Genomic DNA, 18264 nt, shown 5'->3' with positions numbered 1-18264 from the left:
CAGTAGGGAAGTAGTGACATCAATTGCTGCTCCCCTGCTGCCAAATTTCTGGCCCTGTGTGGAGCCACATGTGCTGGATAGTATGCTAAATGAGCACAGAGAAGTGGGCCTCATGCAGCACATGGGTCAGCTGGAGGCTGTACAAAGCAATACATGGCTGAGTGAAAGCAGCATGGGACCCCTATCCAGCAACATGAGCTGAAGAGAGGCAGTGCAGGGCAGGAGCCAGTCTTGGAGTGATGGCTCCATTCTGGCCTGCAGACTGACCCTGTGCCACTCATACTACCTGCAACACCAAAAGGCTGCACACCACTGGTCTAGACTACAGTGAATCTCAGATCCAGTTCAAAGCCAGACCTAATTGCCACTAGACTGCTGCCAAATGTCTAGACCTATGGGGAGTCCCACAAGCTAGATAACATGACCCTGCATGCTGAATCAGGTATGGAAGTTAGCATAGGGCTGATCCTAGTACATGGAGACAAATTCAGCCTGCTGACTGGCCCCATACTACTCACCTGGCCTGAGGCACCAAAAGATTAAGTTCTACTAGTTTAACCAATTAATAAATCTCCATAAAAAAAACCAAAAGGAATCTTTTAATCCTTTTTGGAATAAGAGAAGATGCACCAGAGCAACATTTTATGGGAGGTGATAATAATCACTGGCAGGTTGGAATGAGCCCTTAAGCAGGAAATGATGAACTGTTTTTAACCTAAGTATCTGCTCTTGCAACACCAGGATACAGGACATGCGAACCAGAAAAAGGGAAATTGAGATAAACATATGCACATTGTGAGACATGTCTAGGAATGTAATGGACTTGGCCTGGAGTCAGAAGATAGACAGAAGATATATCTTCTAACAACATAATATACTGGAACCATCAGTCAGATGGATTCTCATTTCTAAAGCAAAGGGTTAATCTCTTTTACAAATTTTAACCTAAAACAGTGAGGAAGATTCTCCAATATGTTTGAACCAACCCACCTGGCCACCCACATAGCCACTATTTGCTGCTAAAATGAGGAACAAATAAAACTTATCAGCCTAAGGATTTCTGTTGTAAGAGCAAAACTGAAGGGGGAAGTTCGAATTCCTCTCAGCTGCTCAAAGAACAAACTTAGCCTTTCTTCCGGGGTGCAATAATCATCTGTATATGACTTTGACTTAATAAAGTTGGCCCACAAGAACTATGTCCCTGAACATGCCTCACAATATGCATGCATTTACTGAAAGTTTTCTTTTTAAGCAAAGGTCCACAGATCTCCCAATATTCTTAAGCATACTTACAGCTTTGATGGTAGTACTCAGACCTATTGATCTCTAGATAATCGATAAGCCCTTTCTTCTAAAGAGCCAGCCAGTTAAAACTACTTTCAAGTTAATGATGAAAAAAATCTCTATGTTTAATCTGAATTCTTATGAAGAACATTAATTAAATGAGTGTGCCTACTGCAGAGCATGAGTAAAGTTCTCACTTAAAGACTAAACAGAGATAGCTTCTATTTTACACAGGATTTATGGACCTTACTACTGTAAAAAAGGAAGATTGTTAAGTCCATCAAAGTCCTATTCCTCAGTACAGTAACATCTACGGGTATACGTAGACAAAACAGGGGCCTTAAATTGGTGGGTTTGAAAAAAAAAAACACAGCTTCAATTTAGGGCTGATTAACCCCCCCCATGTAGATTAAATGAGGAGGGGAGGGGAAAATCAGGCTTGCCACTTTTCTTGGGCAGAGCCTGAGTTTCCAGGTTGCTGCCAGGCTGCCTGCAGGGCTTCCTGCAGAGCCGTGGAGCTGCACGGAGCCCGGTGCTGTAGAGGCAGCAAACTAACTCCTCAAAGGAGCCTGAGCCCCAAGTCATTTAAGGCGCATTATGCTGCTAAATTGCCTACAGCGGCTGGAATTAATGCACAATATGCCACTGAGGCGTGCAAACACCAACACCATTAAGCAGTGCAAAAGCATTTATCCTGCTTTAAAGTATCATGCACACGCACCTCTCATTTCGTCTACACACAGCCTACAGATGATTCAATGCAAATTTATTGGCAGTGCTCTGCAATGAGGGGAAATAGCAGAACCCTGTTGTAAAATCTTACAGTCTGAAGTTATATCCATATTCACAAAATGAATGAGCCTGTTCATTAACTGCCTTTCATATTTGATAGCTGGAATTTTGGTTAGACTCTGTTACTGTTGGCTGAACATTCAACAATCAGACTTGTATTTCATCATGTACAAGTGGGAAGGAAATCACAACTTTTTCTTTCCTGCTGCAGACCACTCTAAACATACATCTTTGCCACTCTTCTTGGAGCAATGCTACTTTACAAATATATTTAAAGTGGCCTGCCATGTTGGGCACTTCTTAAAAAATAAGTTAATTTGCCACATACACATTCAACCAGTCCTCCAAGATTTATTCTGCCTGTTGATTTCTGGGTAAGGTTTAAGATGTATCTTAACCTATTTGCTATTTGATTTCCATGATAATCCCCTTAATTTCATTTTTTTTTTTTTTTTTTTTTTTAAACTACACGCATACTGCTGCCTGTTCCTTTTATTGACTTCATTAGGGCTGAATTTCCATTTCTGAAGGATTTTTGCTTTGTTCAAACCATCTTTCCAACCCTTCCATTTAGCCATACACTTTCTGAGACTATCACCGTTTCCCTTAGAAGCACTTATGTTTTATCAAAATGGATTTTAAAGTTATTCGATTCTGCCACAGGTTGGGGTCCCTAGAGATGGCTGCAATGCCCCTAGGGCCCTGTGACTGTGCCAGCTCCACCCTGCAGGTGTCTTCTGGTCTCACCTGCCATGCTTTGTTGGTTAAGATAGTAGAAAGTAGATAGGGAGGCTGCCCACACATTGGTATGCAGTCACAGTCCTAATGGACCCCACTAGCCCCGAGGGTTCTTAGACCTCTTGCTGGGTCCCATTTTAAGCAGGTGCCTCGCAAGACACCCCTAACCTTATGGACTAGATGTGTGGCTCCAAAACCACCCCATGTCTCACAGATGATATTTAGATGTCTCTTGTGATGAGGCCTCAGTCTAGTTTGACCTCTTGCTGTCACTGGACCCTTAGCCTCAGTCTAGTTTGACCTCTTGCTGTCACTGGACCCTTAGCCTCAGTAACTGCACTTTCTGGCACTGGGGTCTCCTCGCCCCGTCATGGCACCCTCTCTGGCGCTGGGGCTCAGCATAGTAATGTGCCCCAATGAAGCCTCCTCCCCCCGAGTAGTCTCAGCCCGGTCCACCAGATTAAACAACTTAAATATGAGCCCCTGAGCTATAACCTAACAATAAGAATACCAATAACACTAGAAGCCACTCTCTGCACTTTTAAGAGGGACAGTTTCTCCCTAAACAATGTATGCCTCCTATCCCCAGGTACTTTAGGAGCTCCTAGAGCCCATTACTCTTACCAAGAGCCAGACAGGCAACCAAGCATCTCTGTGGAGCTTTTCTGCATGAACTCCTTCTCCCCTGGCTGCTGCCAAAGCACTACCTACCTCCAGTCCCAGCCCTGGGGCTTATATGTGCCCAGGGCCCTGCCTTCAGGTCAGCTGACTGGGTGCAGGTGCAGGCTAATTCCCTCATTAGCCTGCTGCCATGGCAGCCTGCACCTGTGGGATGGTTCTGCCTGGCTCCTAAGGCCCTCTCTCTGGACAGTTTCTGCCCTTAAAGGAGCAGGAACACCTTAGTGCCCTGCAACAGATTCCTTTATCAAGACACTTCAGGGTATGGCTACATAGCATGATGAAGCACTAGGTAGACAGATACCCAAGCCAGCTCTAATAGCAGAAGCAGGACAGCAGTGGTAATAACAAAGCAGTCCACACAGACCCCATACTGTGTTGCTTTTTGTAGATGTACCTTTTGAGCTAAGACATAGGTGAGACAGGAATATCTAATTCCTGCTTTCACGGCTATGTGCAGATTTCTGCCCAGGACAGCAAATTCCAAGGTCATTAATCAGTAGTCACTTTAGAATGCTGTTTTCTGCTAACTAATGCAATTTCTCATTCAGGAGAGTGCTGTGTACCACTCCCATGCTATGGCTCCCTCTGCCTCTTCACATGAACTTGGGGTTTCTTCTGGCTGGAGAATGGAAAGTCTTATACAATACCTTTCTGAAACAAGTAAAGGGAAAGATTACCCTTGACACTTAAATGGGCAGAAGCCACCTTTCAAGCCCATAAACTTAAAACAAGTGGGTAGGAGAATTATATTTCTCTTCAAGCTGTCATTTTTCACGCTCTTGAAACCAAGCTGGAAGTAGAAGTGAACAGCAAGGCAGGAACCACTGCAGTGTTTCACAGAAAAAGGGGGTTTTGGTGATATCTTTATTGCACATTATAATTGGATTCCTGTATTTTCTCACATATAACACATACCTTTCTCCAAAAAAATATCAGGCCCCCAAAACTGGGGTGCCTCTATTAAGCACAGAAGCCAATTTTCCGCCTTGGATAGAAGCACCCTGCTTTGTTTTCAGCTCCCCAGTACAGCAGCTGTGGTATTACTGCTCAGACAGGAGGGAGTCAATTGACTTAATGGTTCCTTGTTCTCCACTCCACAGGTGTTAATACCCATCTCTTCTTGCTAATGGTCCTGACTTTCCACTAATAAAGTTACCCTTTCTAAGGGCAACTTTGCCATCTGCTAGCTGCTCCTGATCTCTCCCCTCCTTTTTCACAGCCCAAGAAAGAAGGAAGGCGAGTCATCTGAATAATATGACTCTGTCCCTTGTCTATGAAACTATAACTCTCAAAACAATCTTTTTCTTCATTCCTGTGAAAACAAGGTGTGCATTATAATGTGGGGTATGTTGTGAGAAAACATATTTCTGTGCTTTGTGCTTGAATGCTTGTCTATTATCTCTTCTAGCTATACAGTTGGTGAACAATACAAATACAACCTCCCCTCCTGCTAGAAAACAAATTGCTTCAAGTAAAGATACATCAAGAATGAAATGGCTGGACCCTAAAAGCCAAATGAATTAAGTCCTAACAACATCTGACAGCAAGCCAGTCACAAACAAACCTCTGTAGACTAGATATGTAATTTATATATTTTGTCTTGGTTCATAAAAACTTTGGATTCAAAGATACTAAAGGTCAGTGGCAGAGAGATCTATAAACCACTCTACAGCTTTGGGGTGGAGAGAGGGGAGTAGATGGCTCTTCACTTCCCAAAAAAAAGGTCTCAACCTCAAGACAGAGGTGGAAAATTATTTGGGCTGGCAGGCCACTTAAGGAATTTTGGTGAGCTGTTGTAGGCTGCAGGGGGAAGTGGGAGAAGAGCCCTGGGCTCATCCCCCTTGCACCTACCACTGGGGGTGCCAGACAGAACAGGCAGGTGGGGTCTCCATGGAGACCAACCCAGGATCCTGACAGGCAAGGCATGCTCAGCCAGGTGGACAGGATGGGGCCATGGGTGGGTAGGGAATGGCATCTGGTAGCGGGACAGGTCGGCAGGGCCAGGATCACAGGGTGGTGACAGCCTGGGGCCAGGGCCATGATCCACTTCCCTCACATCCCTGCAATAGATGCTGTTTCTGCAGCCAGGACATGCGGGAAGCAGACTGCAGCTGTGCCCTGGGCCCCAGCCCCATGCTGTCACCGCTGCACAATCCTGGCCCCAGTCTCCATCTGCCTGTGGTCCCATCCCATCCACCCGGCTGAGCACGCCCTGCCACAGGGGTTCTGGGCCAGTCTTCATGGAGATCCAACTGCCCGCCCAGTGCTGGGTGTGGGGCAGACAGGCAGCAGCAGCCAGACAGTGAGCCGTTGCCGTGGGGCTTGCCAGGAAGCTGAGTCCAGCAACTGCACCACCCCCTGCATGCTGAGAGGCAGCAGGACTGGCCACACACATCATGGCCTGGTCTGCCCCCCAAGCCAGGGCCAGGCAGGGCTATTGGCTGGATCTGGCCTGTAGGCAATATTTTGTCCACTCCTGCTCAAGACAGTAACTGAGTTTGAGTTCAGCCTCCAAAGTTGCAAGCAAACAGAAGTCCACTGTATGATTTGTGGATTTTATCACGTTAGATAGTTTGATAAGCATCTTAGTAGCAGACACCACTGGTACAAACACCACTTTAAAAAAAAATTGATGTTGGGCATGAAGCATTTTAGCAGTTACATGATATTCTCATTCAAAGACCCTAATCAAAATTGTAGGCCCATTGTTCTGGGTACTCCTACAAAGATAGCAAATACATCGTTTCTAATCTGAAGGTCTTTTAAAGAACCAAACAAAAATAAAGGGATGACTGTGCAACATTTAAACTAATTAATCTGGTGAAGCATTAACACAGTTTCACAACTGTTTTTTGGAGACTAGAAAAGAAGGAAATACAGAGAGGAAAGTTCAGTCAGTTAGCTATCTCCCCAGCCACAATCAGCAACTTGGGTTTTGCAGGTATCATAGCAGAAGCAAGTCTTAAAAAGACTTTAAAGAACGTCAGGTAAAGGCTGTTCACATTTAATCACGGAATCTGTTTTATGCGCAAGACAGTGTGGGAGAAGGCACATACATGATCAGGAAAGAAACTGACAGAGGTAATAAGACCAAGTTATGTTATAGAAGACAAGGACACTGATATCACAATAGTTTACACTAGGCTTGCTAGTTTACAAGGGATTGGTTCAGCCCAGCTATAAAGGGCCATAAAGAGTGTCTTTATCTTTTATCTGATACAAAAGTGAAAGGGAATTCTAAGATGCAACTAACATGGCCCAAACAACAGGCCAAAAACTTTTGCTTTTAGTAGCAGCATTATGCATACACTTTACTGTGGCGCATTTGCTCCTTTAAAGATGTGATATGATGTGGGCTTGATAACAGTTTTGGTTGTGTGGACAGAGAGGAGATGTCAAATTTTAGAGATGGCGTGTAAGAAAATAGTCATGTTTAGAATCTACCCATTAAAGGTAGTTCTACTCAAACAGATAATTTGATAACACTCAGTTTGCAGACCTGAGTGACTGGGAGGACAGTGCTGTTGAACAGAATGATTCAAGTGAGAGGAGAGAAACTACAACATCACAAGATTTCAAGTTGTTTTGGTCAAGCTGCGTTTAAAATGACTGGTCATCCATAGAGATGTCAAAAAAGATAGGTTAATATATCAGCCTGAATGAAAGGGAACAGCAGTTAAAACCATCCTTGTACATAACATTTCCCAGAGTTTAGAATTTAAGAAGCCAAAGACAATACCTCCATGGACACTCACAGAAGTCATATGTATTATCCTCCTCACAAGGAAAAAGAAATTTGATTTGTAAAATGAGCTTGGGGAGAGGGGGGAAGAAAGACACCAAACCACAGGCAGAAAAATTTCCAGTGCTTTATTTTTCTGTGGGAAATTTTCCATTTCTAAAAATTGATTCCTGTTACATAAAAGTAATTAGTAACAATGAATGAATGCCAATACCAGCTTGGCTGTTGCAAAGTTGTAATTAATATTTTTCAGGTGATTATCCCTAGGAAGTATATAAGAGAGAGTACATATATGTTTTATTGATTTGTAAACAGGAGGGTAAATACACTCACATAATAAATCCAAACCAAAAATCAAGATATGAATTCACCTAATTGGCTGTGCAGGTCAAACCAAAACCAAAGCACAGCATAACATGCACAGTTCTTTGGGTGTACTAAAATTAGCGTGTCAAAAGTTTTCAGTGCCTTCCCATTTTTCTTAAATTTAAACAAACGACGTAAGGGAAGTACATGCTATTGTGTATTGTCTTTACATTTTTAGGAGTATTCCAATAAAAATAATTTCTTTCTACATAAAGCTTTGAATGTTTGAATATAACATGTAAACCACATTAAATGTGCTGTATTTATTTTTTTTTCCCTAATCACGTATTTCAGTTCAAATACTTGTGGCTATTGGAACAAAGTTAACACTGGGATACATTTAGTAAACAAAACTAAAAAAGTAAGTCAAATAAACATGGTAAATCAAATCGTGCGCTATTTAGGGAATTGGAAATTTTTCCAAAACATTTTCCAATTCAAAATTTTCTGGAAAACCCACATCTCTGACTACAGGAGGACAAAGGAACAGAGATGAAATAAGAGTAATGCCCTGAGATTTGAGCAGGAAAAACTTATAGGGTCCAGCGAAATCAGTCATACATTAGAATGAAGTTTCTAGAGGGTGGCAGCCAGATAAGAGGATCAAGCCTAACAGGGAGGGGAACCTACACATGGTGTTTATTTTCAGTAAATCTGAAGCTGACTATGGGAACAGAAAGCATTAGTATGATGGAGAGAAAGAATTAATGGTGGGGTTGTGCATGTTCTAAAGACAGAGTGGGCACAAAGGACATGTGTATTGGGAGGGAATGAAACCTTTTTAGAATAAGAGAGATTGGAAGACAAGTAAGAAGAAGTAATAAGAAAAGGGGCAAAAGACAGGGTCACATGGGCAGCCAAAGAGGCTAGTGGAGGAAAGTAGGCAAGAAGTCTTAGCATCCACATATTAGATACTTGTACGGCCCTCATCACTGTAGTAGCAAAGCGCTTCACAAACCTTACATGTACTTATTTCTCTTCAGATCATTTCTATCAAGTAGGTAAGTACTATTATTCTGATTTTATAGGTGGGGAGCCAAACTACAAGAGACTGAGGATCAAATCCATAAAATGACTTGCGTGTTGAACTCAGGAATTACACCAAGTTCCCATACAATGCCTATACAATTCTCCTAGACAACACACGGGGAATGTTATGAATCTCATTCTGAGGTGTCTAACATCCATCACATTGAATGGAAGGAGCAGGGAGTAGAAGATACTTAAGTCAGCCAGTAGGAAACACTGAATTCATAGATTCATAGATGTTAGGGTCGGAAGGGACCTCAACAGATCATCAAGTCCGACCCCCTGCATAGGCAGGAAAGAGTGCTGGGTTTAGATGCCCCCAGCTAGATGCCTATCTAACCTCCTCTTGAAGACCCCCAGGGTAGGGGAGAGCACCACCTCCCTTGAAAGCCCATTCCAGACCTTGGCTATTCTAACTGTGAAGAAGTTCTTCCTAATGTCTAGTCTAAATCTGCTCTCTGCTAGCTTATGGCCATTATTTCTTGTAACCCCCAGGGGCACCTTGGTGAGTGAAGCCTCACCAATTCCCTTCTGTGCCCCCATGATAAACTTATAGGCAGCCACAAGGTCACCTCTCAACCTTCTCTTGTGGAGGCTGAAGTGGTCCAGGTGCCCCAGTCTCTCCTCATAGGGCTTGGCCTGCAAGCCCTTAACCATACAAGTGGCCCTTCTCTGGACCCTCTCCAGGTTTTCCACATCCCTCTTGAAGTGCGGCGCCCAAAATTGCACGCAGTATTCCAACCGCGGTCTGTCCAGCGCCCGATAGAGGGGAAGTATCACCTCCTTGGTTCTGTTCGTCATGCATCTGCTGATGCACGATAAAGTGCCATTAGCTTTTCTGATGACTTCGTCACGCTGACAACTCATGTTCATCTTGGAGTGCACTAGGACTCCAAGATCCCTTTCCGCTTCCGAGCCACCAAGCAGGTCATTTTCTAGGCAGTAGGTATGCTGAACATTTTTCCTTCCTAGGTGCAGCACTTTGCATTTCTCCTTGTTGAATTGCATTCTGTTGTTTTCTGCCCATATGTCCAACCTGTCCAGGTCTGCTTGTAGTTGTTCCCTGCCCTCCAGTTCTTCCACTTCTCCCCACAGTTTTGTGTCATCCGCAAACTTGGACAGAGTACACTTCACTCCCTCGTCCAAGTCGCTGATGAAGACATTGAAGAATATCGGTCCAAGGACCGAGCCCTGTGGGACCCCACTGCCCACATTCTTCCAGGTCGATACTGACCCATCCACAACGACTCTCTGGGTACGACCCTCTAGCTAATTCGCCACCCACCGGACCGTGTAGTCACCCAAGTCCTACCCCCATCCCATACTTAGGCATCTAAAATTGAGGCCAGAGGTAAATAAATGCCGTTGTAAGTATCACAGGCCAAAACCCCTCCTAAATGTATGAATCCCAACTCATCCTTTTGAGTATGGGTTTTCTCCTAAAGGAGGCAGCCACAGAAGGAGGAAAAAGAGGAATTGTTTACTTTTCATACAATATACTAGAGTTAAAACAGTGCCCCTAAATAAAGGACCTTAGTTTAAGTGGTTTAAATCCATCTCTCCCAGGAAAGTGCTCTGACTACCAGGGTATAAGGCAGGGATGGAGACAATCTCCTTTCCCATTGAAGCTATGCAGAAAGAAATGCAAGATTCATGAAGCCAGAACAAAAGAACGTGAGCACAGCCCACTGATGAGGAAATTCACCTGCTATAGGGTGTTTTTATGAACAGCAGTGTCTGTTCTTAGAACTGTTGGGTTGTTTTAATCCAACAACTGTTTAGTGCAAAAACCAGAAACAGTTTTCAGAAAAGGAAGGGGAATCCAGATTTCCCCTTACCAACTGAGTACCTTCATCAATTGCCTACAAGTAAATTTATATTATAGTACTGATCTTCTCATCTGGCACTGCTTTGATCTGGCACTGATCTTCTCGTCTGGCACTCGTCTGGCAGGTGAGTCCAATGCAAACTTCTCAAAAAAGGTGAATGAATTGTTTCATGCCAACACTTTACAGATTTCAGAAACTGTGACATTTCTAAAGTCACCAAAGGATGCTTGAACCCTGGGGCTGCATCCAGACAAGCATGGACATTTGGTTCCCTGGAGACAAGAAGCAATGGCACCTGGCACATGGCAGGTTACCCCAGGTGGGGTAAGGAGGCTGGGGCCAGAAACTGTGCTGGCCCCAGTAGCCTTACTGGGGTCCTGGAGGCCATGGAAGCTGCAGCCACGGCACTCCTGCAGCTTACAGCCTGGCCGACAGCCGAAGCGTGGCTCCAGTGAGCCAGTCTCCACTTTTGGGCAGCACACACTGCAGCCACATATGCTGCCGTTTTTTTTTCTGCGCGGGTTTTTGGACCCCGGGATCTCCCAGAGTCAAACCTCCCACACCATACTGGAAGCCAGCAGCACAGGAAACGCCTGAGTGAGCAATGAGTGGCGTTGCAGACCGTGGCCGCACTTGTCTGGCCGTGGCTAGGCAGAGTAAACCTAAATGTTACTGTGAAAGGAATACCAATTAGCTGGTAACAGAGCAAGATGCATCATGTTATCCATTCAGAAACTCCTGTGATGCGATGGTCTGGCCTTTGCCACTGTCACAGCCAGAAAAAAAAGTTGGGCGAGCTTTAAATGGTTTGTTTCTGAAAACATAACAAAGTAAAATTCTGAAAACTTAAAAGTATGCCACTTTTCTTCTTCCAATAAGGAGTGGAATTTTAGAAAAAAATCCAGCATGCTGACTTCAAATCAAATTCCAAGATAACACTGGTGATAAAGATATGGAAAAAATGGTGATGAAGCCCATGAATCACTGTGTAGGAACAGTCAGACATAAGTGCTGATTTACCCTCTTGGCTGAAATGATCACAATGGAGAAGGCAATTTGAGGGGTGAAGTAAGGAGCATTCTGAAAGGAACTTAAGATGATGCTATCTTAGGAGGATAATGTTAAAAGCAGGCTGACTGCTGAGTACATATGTGTTAGGACAATCAAGTGAAAAATGAATCATAACTGAACAGCCAACTATAACTTAGAATTATAGAATATGAGGATTGGAATGGACCTCAGTAGGTCATCTAATCCAGGCCCTTGCTCAAAGCAGGACCATCCCCACCTAGATCATCCCAGCCAGGGCTTTGTCGAGTCAGGCCTTAAAAACCTCTAAGGATGGAGATTCAGTCACCTTTCTAGGTAATCCATTCCAGTGCTTCAACATCTTTCTAGTGAGAAAGTTTTTCCTAATATCGAACCTAAACTTCCCTTGCTGCAACTTGAGACCATTGCTCCTTGTTCTGTTTTCTGCCACCACTGAGAACAGTCTAGCTCCATTGTCTTCTGAACCACCCATCTGAAGGGTGCTACCAAATCCCCTCCTCAGTCTTCTCTTCTGTAGTCTAAATAAACCCAGTTCCCTCAGCCTCTCTTATTCATAGTTTCATAGTAGCTAGGGTCAGGAGGGACCTGAACAGATCATCTAGCCTGACCCCCTGCCACAGGCAGGAATGAATACTGGGTTCACAAGAACCCAGAGACAGGTTATCGTCCAACCTCCTCTTGAATTTGCCCAAGGTAGGGGCAAGGACCACCTCCCTGGGAAGTTCGTTCCAGATTTTCGCCACCCTAACTGTAAAATATTGCCTTCTGATCTCCAACCTAAACCTATTCTCCATCAGCTTATGACCATTGTTCCTCGTCATCCCAGGTGGTGCTGGGGAGAAAAGAGCTCTGCCTATTTGCTGTTGATCCCCCCTGATGAGCTTGTAGGCAGCCACCAGGTCCCCCCTCAGCCTCCTTTTGCTGAGGCTGAACAGGTTCAGGTCCTTCAGTCTCTCCTTGTAGGGCATGTCCTGCTGCCCTCTCACCAAGCAGGTGGCCCTCCTCTGAACCCTCTCCAGGTTGACCACATCCCTTTTGAAGTGCGCCGCCTAGTACTGGATGCAGTACTCCAACTGCAGCCTGACCAAAGTCACATAGAGGGGGAATATCACCTCTCTGGACCAGCTTGAGATGCATCTTTGGATGCACGACAAGGTATGGCTGGCCTTGCTGGCTGCGGTCTGGCATTGGCGGATCATGCTCATCTTGGAGTCAATAATGACTCCAAGATCCCTTTCTGCCTCTGTGCTTTCAAGAAGGGAACTCCCTAGCCTGTATGTATGCTGTGGATTCCTTCTCCCAAGGCGCAGCACCCTGCATTTGTCTATGTTGAACCCCATCCTATTCTCGTCTGCCCACTTTTGTACTGTCTAAATCTAGTTGCAGCCTCTCTCTCCCTTCAAGTGTGTCCACCTCACCCCACATCTTAGTGTCATCAGCAAACTTGGACAGCGTGCTTTCCACCCCCTTGTCCAAGTCGCTGATGAAGATGTTAAACAGTGCGGGCCCGAGGACCGAGCCCTGGGGTACCTCACTGCTCACATCTCACCAGGTTGAATACAACCCATCCACCACTACTCTCTGGGTGTGCCACATCAGCCAGTTTTTTTACCCATCCAACTGTGTAGGCATCAATACCACAGTCGCTTAATTTATTGATGAGGATGGGGTGAGAGACAGTGTCAAAGGCCTTCTTAAAGTCTAGAAAGACTATGTCCACAGCGACACCATCATCCAAGGATTTAGTTACTTGGTCGTAAAAGGCAATCAGGCTGGTCTGGCAGGACCTGCCTTTGGTGAACCCACGCTGATTGCCCCTGAGCACGATCTCCCCTGCAGGCCCCCCACAGATATGCTCCTTGATGATCCTCTCCAAGAGCTTCCCGAGCACCGAGGTGAGGCTTACAGGCCTATAATTACTTGGGTCCTCCTTCCTCCCCTTCCTAAAAATAGGGACCACATTAGCCAGTTTCCAATCCCCCGGCACCTTCAGAGTCATGTGCCACAGCCCCCAAACCATTTTCACTGCCCTCCACTGGACTCTCTCCAATTTGTCCACATCCTTTCTGTAAGGGGTACAGGGTCCAAAACTGGACACAGTACTCCAAGGTGGCCTCACTGGAGCAGAATAGAGAGGAATAACTACTTCCCACGATCTCCTGGCAATGTTCCTACTAATGTAGCCCAGGATGCTGTTAGCCTTCTTGGCATCAAGGGCACACTGTTGACTCATATCCAGCTTGATTGTCCACTGTAACCTCCAGGTCCTTTTCTGCAGAGCTGCTGCCCAGCCAGTCAGCCCCAGTTTGTACTGGTGCATGGGACTGTTCCATCCTATGTGCAGCACTTTGCACTTGTCCTTGTTGAACCTCATGAGATTTCTTTTGGCCCAATACTCCAATTTGACAAGCTAAGATTGGTGCAAAGTTTCAGATGAAAGACATGGCAGCAAATCTACTGTACCAAAGTCTACACTAGAGGCTACCTTCCAAGTAGCCTCTACATTGCCTTTTAGACTGTCCAGAAAACTCTTCCATGTTAATGTCCTTCTTATACATATCTTCCCATTCTGTATCAGGATCTCCTGAATTTATTTGGAGTAATTCCAACTGATGATACTTAGCTAGCCAATATACAGGGACTTTGAGGCTAGATGGAATATCTGGCAATGGTGCTGTGAAAGCTTGTTTGCGTGTCTGCAAACTGAATTACCAACAGAATGGAAAACTGTAATGGGTCAGGGGAAAGTATAAGACAGCAGGAGTACCTCAGATGATCCAGTGGTATGCCTCTTCCTATGTTTGTTGATTCTAACAGCCACCTTAATACTCCAAGAACATAAAATGGCACCAAGATCATTCTGTCCATCTACTATCACATCAGCAAGTAGATAGACCTGAGTCAGAGCTGTAAGGCGCTATGATGAAGAATAACAAGCAGCATTCTTTATGTTCAAACTGCCATGGCTTTATGTTTCAGAGCAAGTTCATATTGTAGTTAGGTTTGATTTTCTCTCTAGTAGTATCAGAGACATGAGCTTGTCTGTTTTGACCAGAGATTGATCATAGGAGCTATGAACTGTATCATTTGTGATAGTAAACTGTGAAAAAACCTCTCTCTTAGAAACACAGCTAAATGAACAACCTAGACATATCACTGCCTCCTATCCTGCCTCAGATCAATCAGTCACCCACATAAGGATCTCATGTCTCCAAAGGTACGTTGTAACCACTGCTAGACATTAGGAGTGCACCGAGAGAGATTTTGGGGGCCAATATCGATAGCCAATTTTTAAGGAGGCATATAAGCCGATACCGATCTGATTTCCGATGCAGCATGGAGAACTGTGTGCAGCTGATCAATCTGTTGTGGTAGGAGAGGGGGGGAGGGAAGGGGCACTAGGGCACAGATCAAGGCCCCCCGCAATGAGGGAGGAGTGGGGCTGGGGCAAGCACTGCCTAGCCGGGGCAGGATGTGGGACAGAGCTGCGGCTCGTCCAGGGGGTATGGCGGGGAACTGGATCCCACCACTGTGCGCACCCTGGGAAGGCATAGGGAAAGGGCATCGTGTGCCTCCTGGTCTGTGTAGGGTGAGGGCAGAGTGGGCTATAGCTGCAGGCTGGGACCAGGGCAATGCTGGGCTCTTCCCGGTGCACTGGGGGGCGGCAGCACATTGGGAGGGGGCTACAGGGGAAACTGCAGGCCCCCCCCAATTTGCTGTCGTCCCCCCTCCCAGGACCATCGCCCACCCCAAGCGCAGCCCCAGCCCAACCCCCACCATGCACCAAGAAAAGCTCAGCACCATCCCAGCCCGCAGCTGCAGCCCACCCCGCCTGTGCCACATGCAGACTGAGGAGCACACTCCCTCCCACCCCCTTGTGCCCTCCCGGGGTGTGCACAGCAGCGGGAACCACCCCACGCCCTGCCCCAGCTGGGCAGCGCTTGCCCCAGCTCCACTCCTTCCGCACTGCAGGGCCTTGATCTGTCCCCCCATATCCCTTCCCTCCCCCCACGATAGTCTTACCAGCTACACACAGCTCTCCAAGCTGCCAGGCTGAGCTCCTTGCTGCCTACGTGCTGTACAGCAGCTGCATACATGCACAGGCATTTATTGGCCAAATTATCGGCCACATCAAGCTGATTTCCGATATGCTCAATTTTATATTGGTGCCAATCTGATATCAGACCAATGTATCAGTGCACCTCTACTAGACATTTCATCACGACTTTTTGTTCCATGGAAACTACGAATGTCACGTAGTTAAGGATTTAATCCCAGCTAATGGTGAGCAAATCAAGGCTCTGGTGTTAGAGATCCAGCCAAAAACAATGAAGGAAGCACAAGAGCTCATCCTCTCCCTGGACCAGGAGAAGAGATCTATTGTAAAGACACAGGACAACTGTTCCCAATATAGCCAAAGCTACCTGGTATAGGGGTAGTAACTTGCCTGAGATACGGCTCAAGAGAGTGTACTGTTGAGAGGAAGATACGTTACTTGCCTTGATATATATTCAAAGAACAAGAGGGAGAGGAGTGTTTCTTTCCCCCTCTTGGGGGTAATTCCTTTAAATCTCCTTCACTCTGTTCTCTATCAACAGACTGTTCCTGCTTTGCCCTCAGCTAAAAGTGGCTATTATCTTCTCTTTTACAGCCTTTGCAAGTAAGTTACCCCAATCAAAGAACAGATCAGCCAACTGCTGTCTCCATAACTAAGTTTATTCAAGGACAATATGAAATGCTGAACAAAAGTTGTACAATGACAGCTTAGTGGTTGGGGTTAGCCCCTTGTCAGAGAAATAATTTTTAGGTATAACAGGAATATTTTTTACTCCTAATATTTAATGAAGAAGAAAGGGTAAAACATGATTGTAGGAACAAAGAGGGAACCTCCCACCAGCTTTACAGAATCTGTCTATAGTTAAACTCAGTCTTACTTCTTCAGAACTTAAGAAGAAAAGTATACAGCTTAACTACAGAGTGCTACCAGACTAAAAAGGAAGAAGGGACCAAACAGGTGCCACTTCTACAGGAAAAGGATGTAAGAAGAGGAGAACTGAGTTGCTAAATAAATCAATCTAATACTGCCTCAAAATCAGGCAGAAGGAAGCCAAGCTCCAGAATCACCTGAGAACCACATGTCCACTAAGAAGTGTTAGGCCTTTAATCTTCAACCATGGTCTTTGCACAGTTTTTATCTTCTATCAGTACCTGAGAAAAATTCATCATACAGCAAAAGAAAGTAGAAGCACTCAGATGATTCATACTCCTGGCAGTATACAGATACATTGATTGTGCATTAGAGATTTGTGGTGAGGCTAACAGACTCTTCTTTATCTGCTTTAGGAGTAGACCTGGCAAGATTTCTTGAAGAGGAAAAAGAAAACTGCCCAGAGCTGAAATGCTTCTTTATCAGACAGTGCAAGACTAAAAAGGTAGCTTTAACATAGGTGCATGCTTAAATCATTAGCTAAAGTGTTCTGGGGGACTGTTTTGATGAATTGATGACACCTTCTTAGTCTTCAAGGGAAAAGCTGAAATCAGTCATTTAATGGCTACAAAGGTGCACAATTTTAACCAAATGCTACAAGCAGCAAAACTTTCCCACTGCCCTGAGATACCACATAAAATTCTTTCCCCAACCCAAATTTTACAATCTTTTCAATATAATTCTATGAATACCTCAAGTACTGTTGGTGTTCAAGCTTTTCATAGTTTCAAAATTTCAGGTGCCTAATTTGCAACACTTGATTTTTCACAGTACCTGGCATCATATAGCACTTTCACACATTAAAAATTCAGAACTGGCCTCACCGTCCCCCCCCCCTTGCTCCTTGGAGATGGCAGCAGCAGCATGGGGGAGGAGCGGGGTTGGGATGCCTTGGCCCAGCCCTCCCCCCTTCCATCGTTGCCGCCTGCAGGGCCAACATGGCAGCAATGGGGGGAGGAGTGGACCCCATGTGGGGTGGGGGGAGGGGCGGGCATGCTGTTGCGGCAGGGGGAACAACGGGTGGGCCCAGTCCGACGCGGCGGCGGTGTGGAGAGGGGAGGATTGGGCCCAGCCACTCCTCCCCTCCCCACACCGCCGCCACGTCAGGGAAGGGGGGAGCAGGCCCAGACCCCAAGTGGCAGCACAGAAGGGAGCAGTGGGCCTAGATGGGGGGGAGGGACAGACAAGCGGCTCTATCCCTGCCTGCTCCCCCCCAGTCATTTTTGATGGGCAATTGGCTAGTATAATTAATAATCTTAAATGTTGCTTTTTTTATTTTTACTGTAAATACCAGGTTTTCTAAACATCCTAAAAAAGGAGAAAAAAAGATAAAGAGAAAAAGGGAAAGAGAAAGAAAACAAGAAAAGAAAGAAAAAGGAGAGAAGAGAACCAGACACACGCACAAACACACACGCAGAACCACATGCGTGCAGAGAACCAGACACACATGCAAACCCACGCAGAACAGACACAAGCACGGATTCACACAAAGCCAGACACACACATGCAGACAGAAACGCACAGAATCAGATACATGCATACACAGAAACATAACCCCAGACACACACACTACCAAACGCGTGTGCACACACATACTACCAGACAAACATGTATGCACACAGCTGGGCTACAGGGCCACAGGACAAAGTGCAACCTAACAATATCCTGGGTCCACATCAGCCCCTGGGCTGCCCTGGGGAGCCAGCCTCCGGGCTGCAGTGTGGGCTGGCAAGGCTCCAGCCTGGAGCCCACCCATCAGCCAGCTG

At 45.6% G+C, this 18264-nt stretch overlaps 1 protein-coding gene across 4 annotated transcripts in view; it reads right to left on the bottom strand.

The window, feature by feature from the left end:
• ANKRD12 (ankyrin repeat domain 12) overlaps positions 1-18264 on the bottom strand; it is a 151157-nt gene that overhangs the window by 121591 nt on the left and 11302 nt on the right. For 2 of the 4 annotated variants that reach the window (XM_059724245.1, XM_014606653.3), the window contains exon 1: positions 3439-3533. The exons of the other annotated variants lie outside the window; for them this stretch is intronic. The gene's annotated coding sequence lies outside the window, so the exon portion shown is untranslated. Of the gene's footprint in view, positions 1-3438; positions 3534-18264 lie in introns of those variants that run through there. 4 annotated transcript variants of the gene reach the window in all.

This window comes from Alligator mississippiensis, chromosome 3, assembly GCF_030867095.1.
Source record: "Alligator mississippiensis isolate rAllMis1 chromosome 3, rAllMis1, whole genome shotgun sequence".
Lineage (NCBI taxonomy): Eukaryota > Metazoa > Chordata > Crocodylia > Alligatoridae > Alligator > Alligator mississippiensis.
This window is presented reverse-complemented; position numbering and strand designations above follow the sequence as displayed.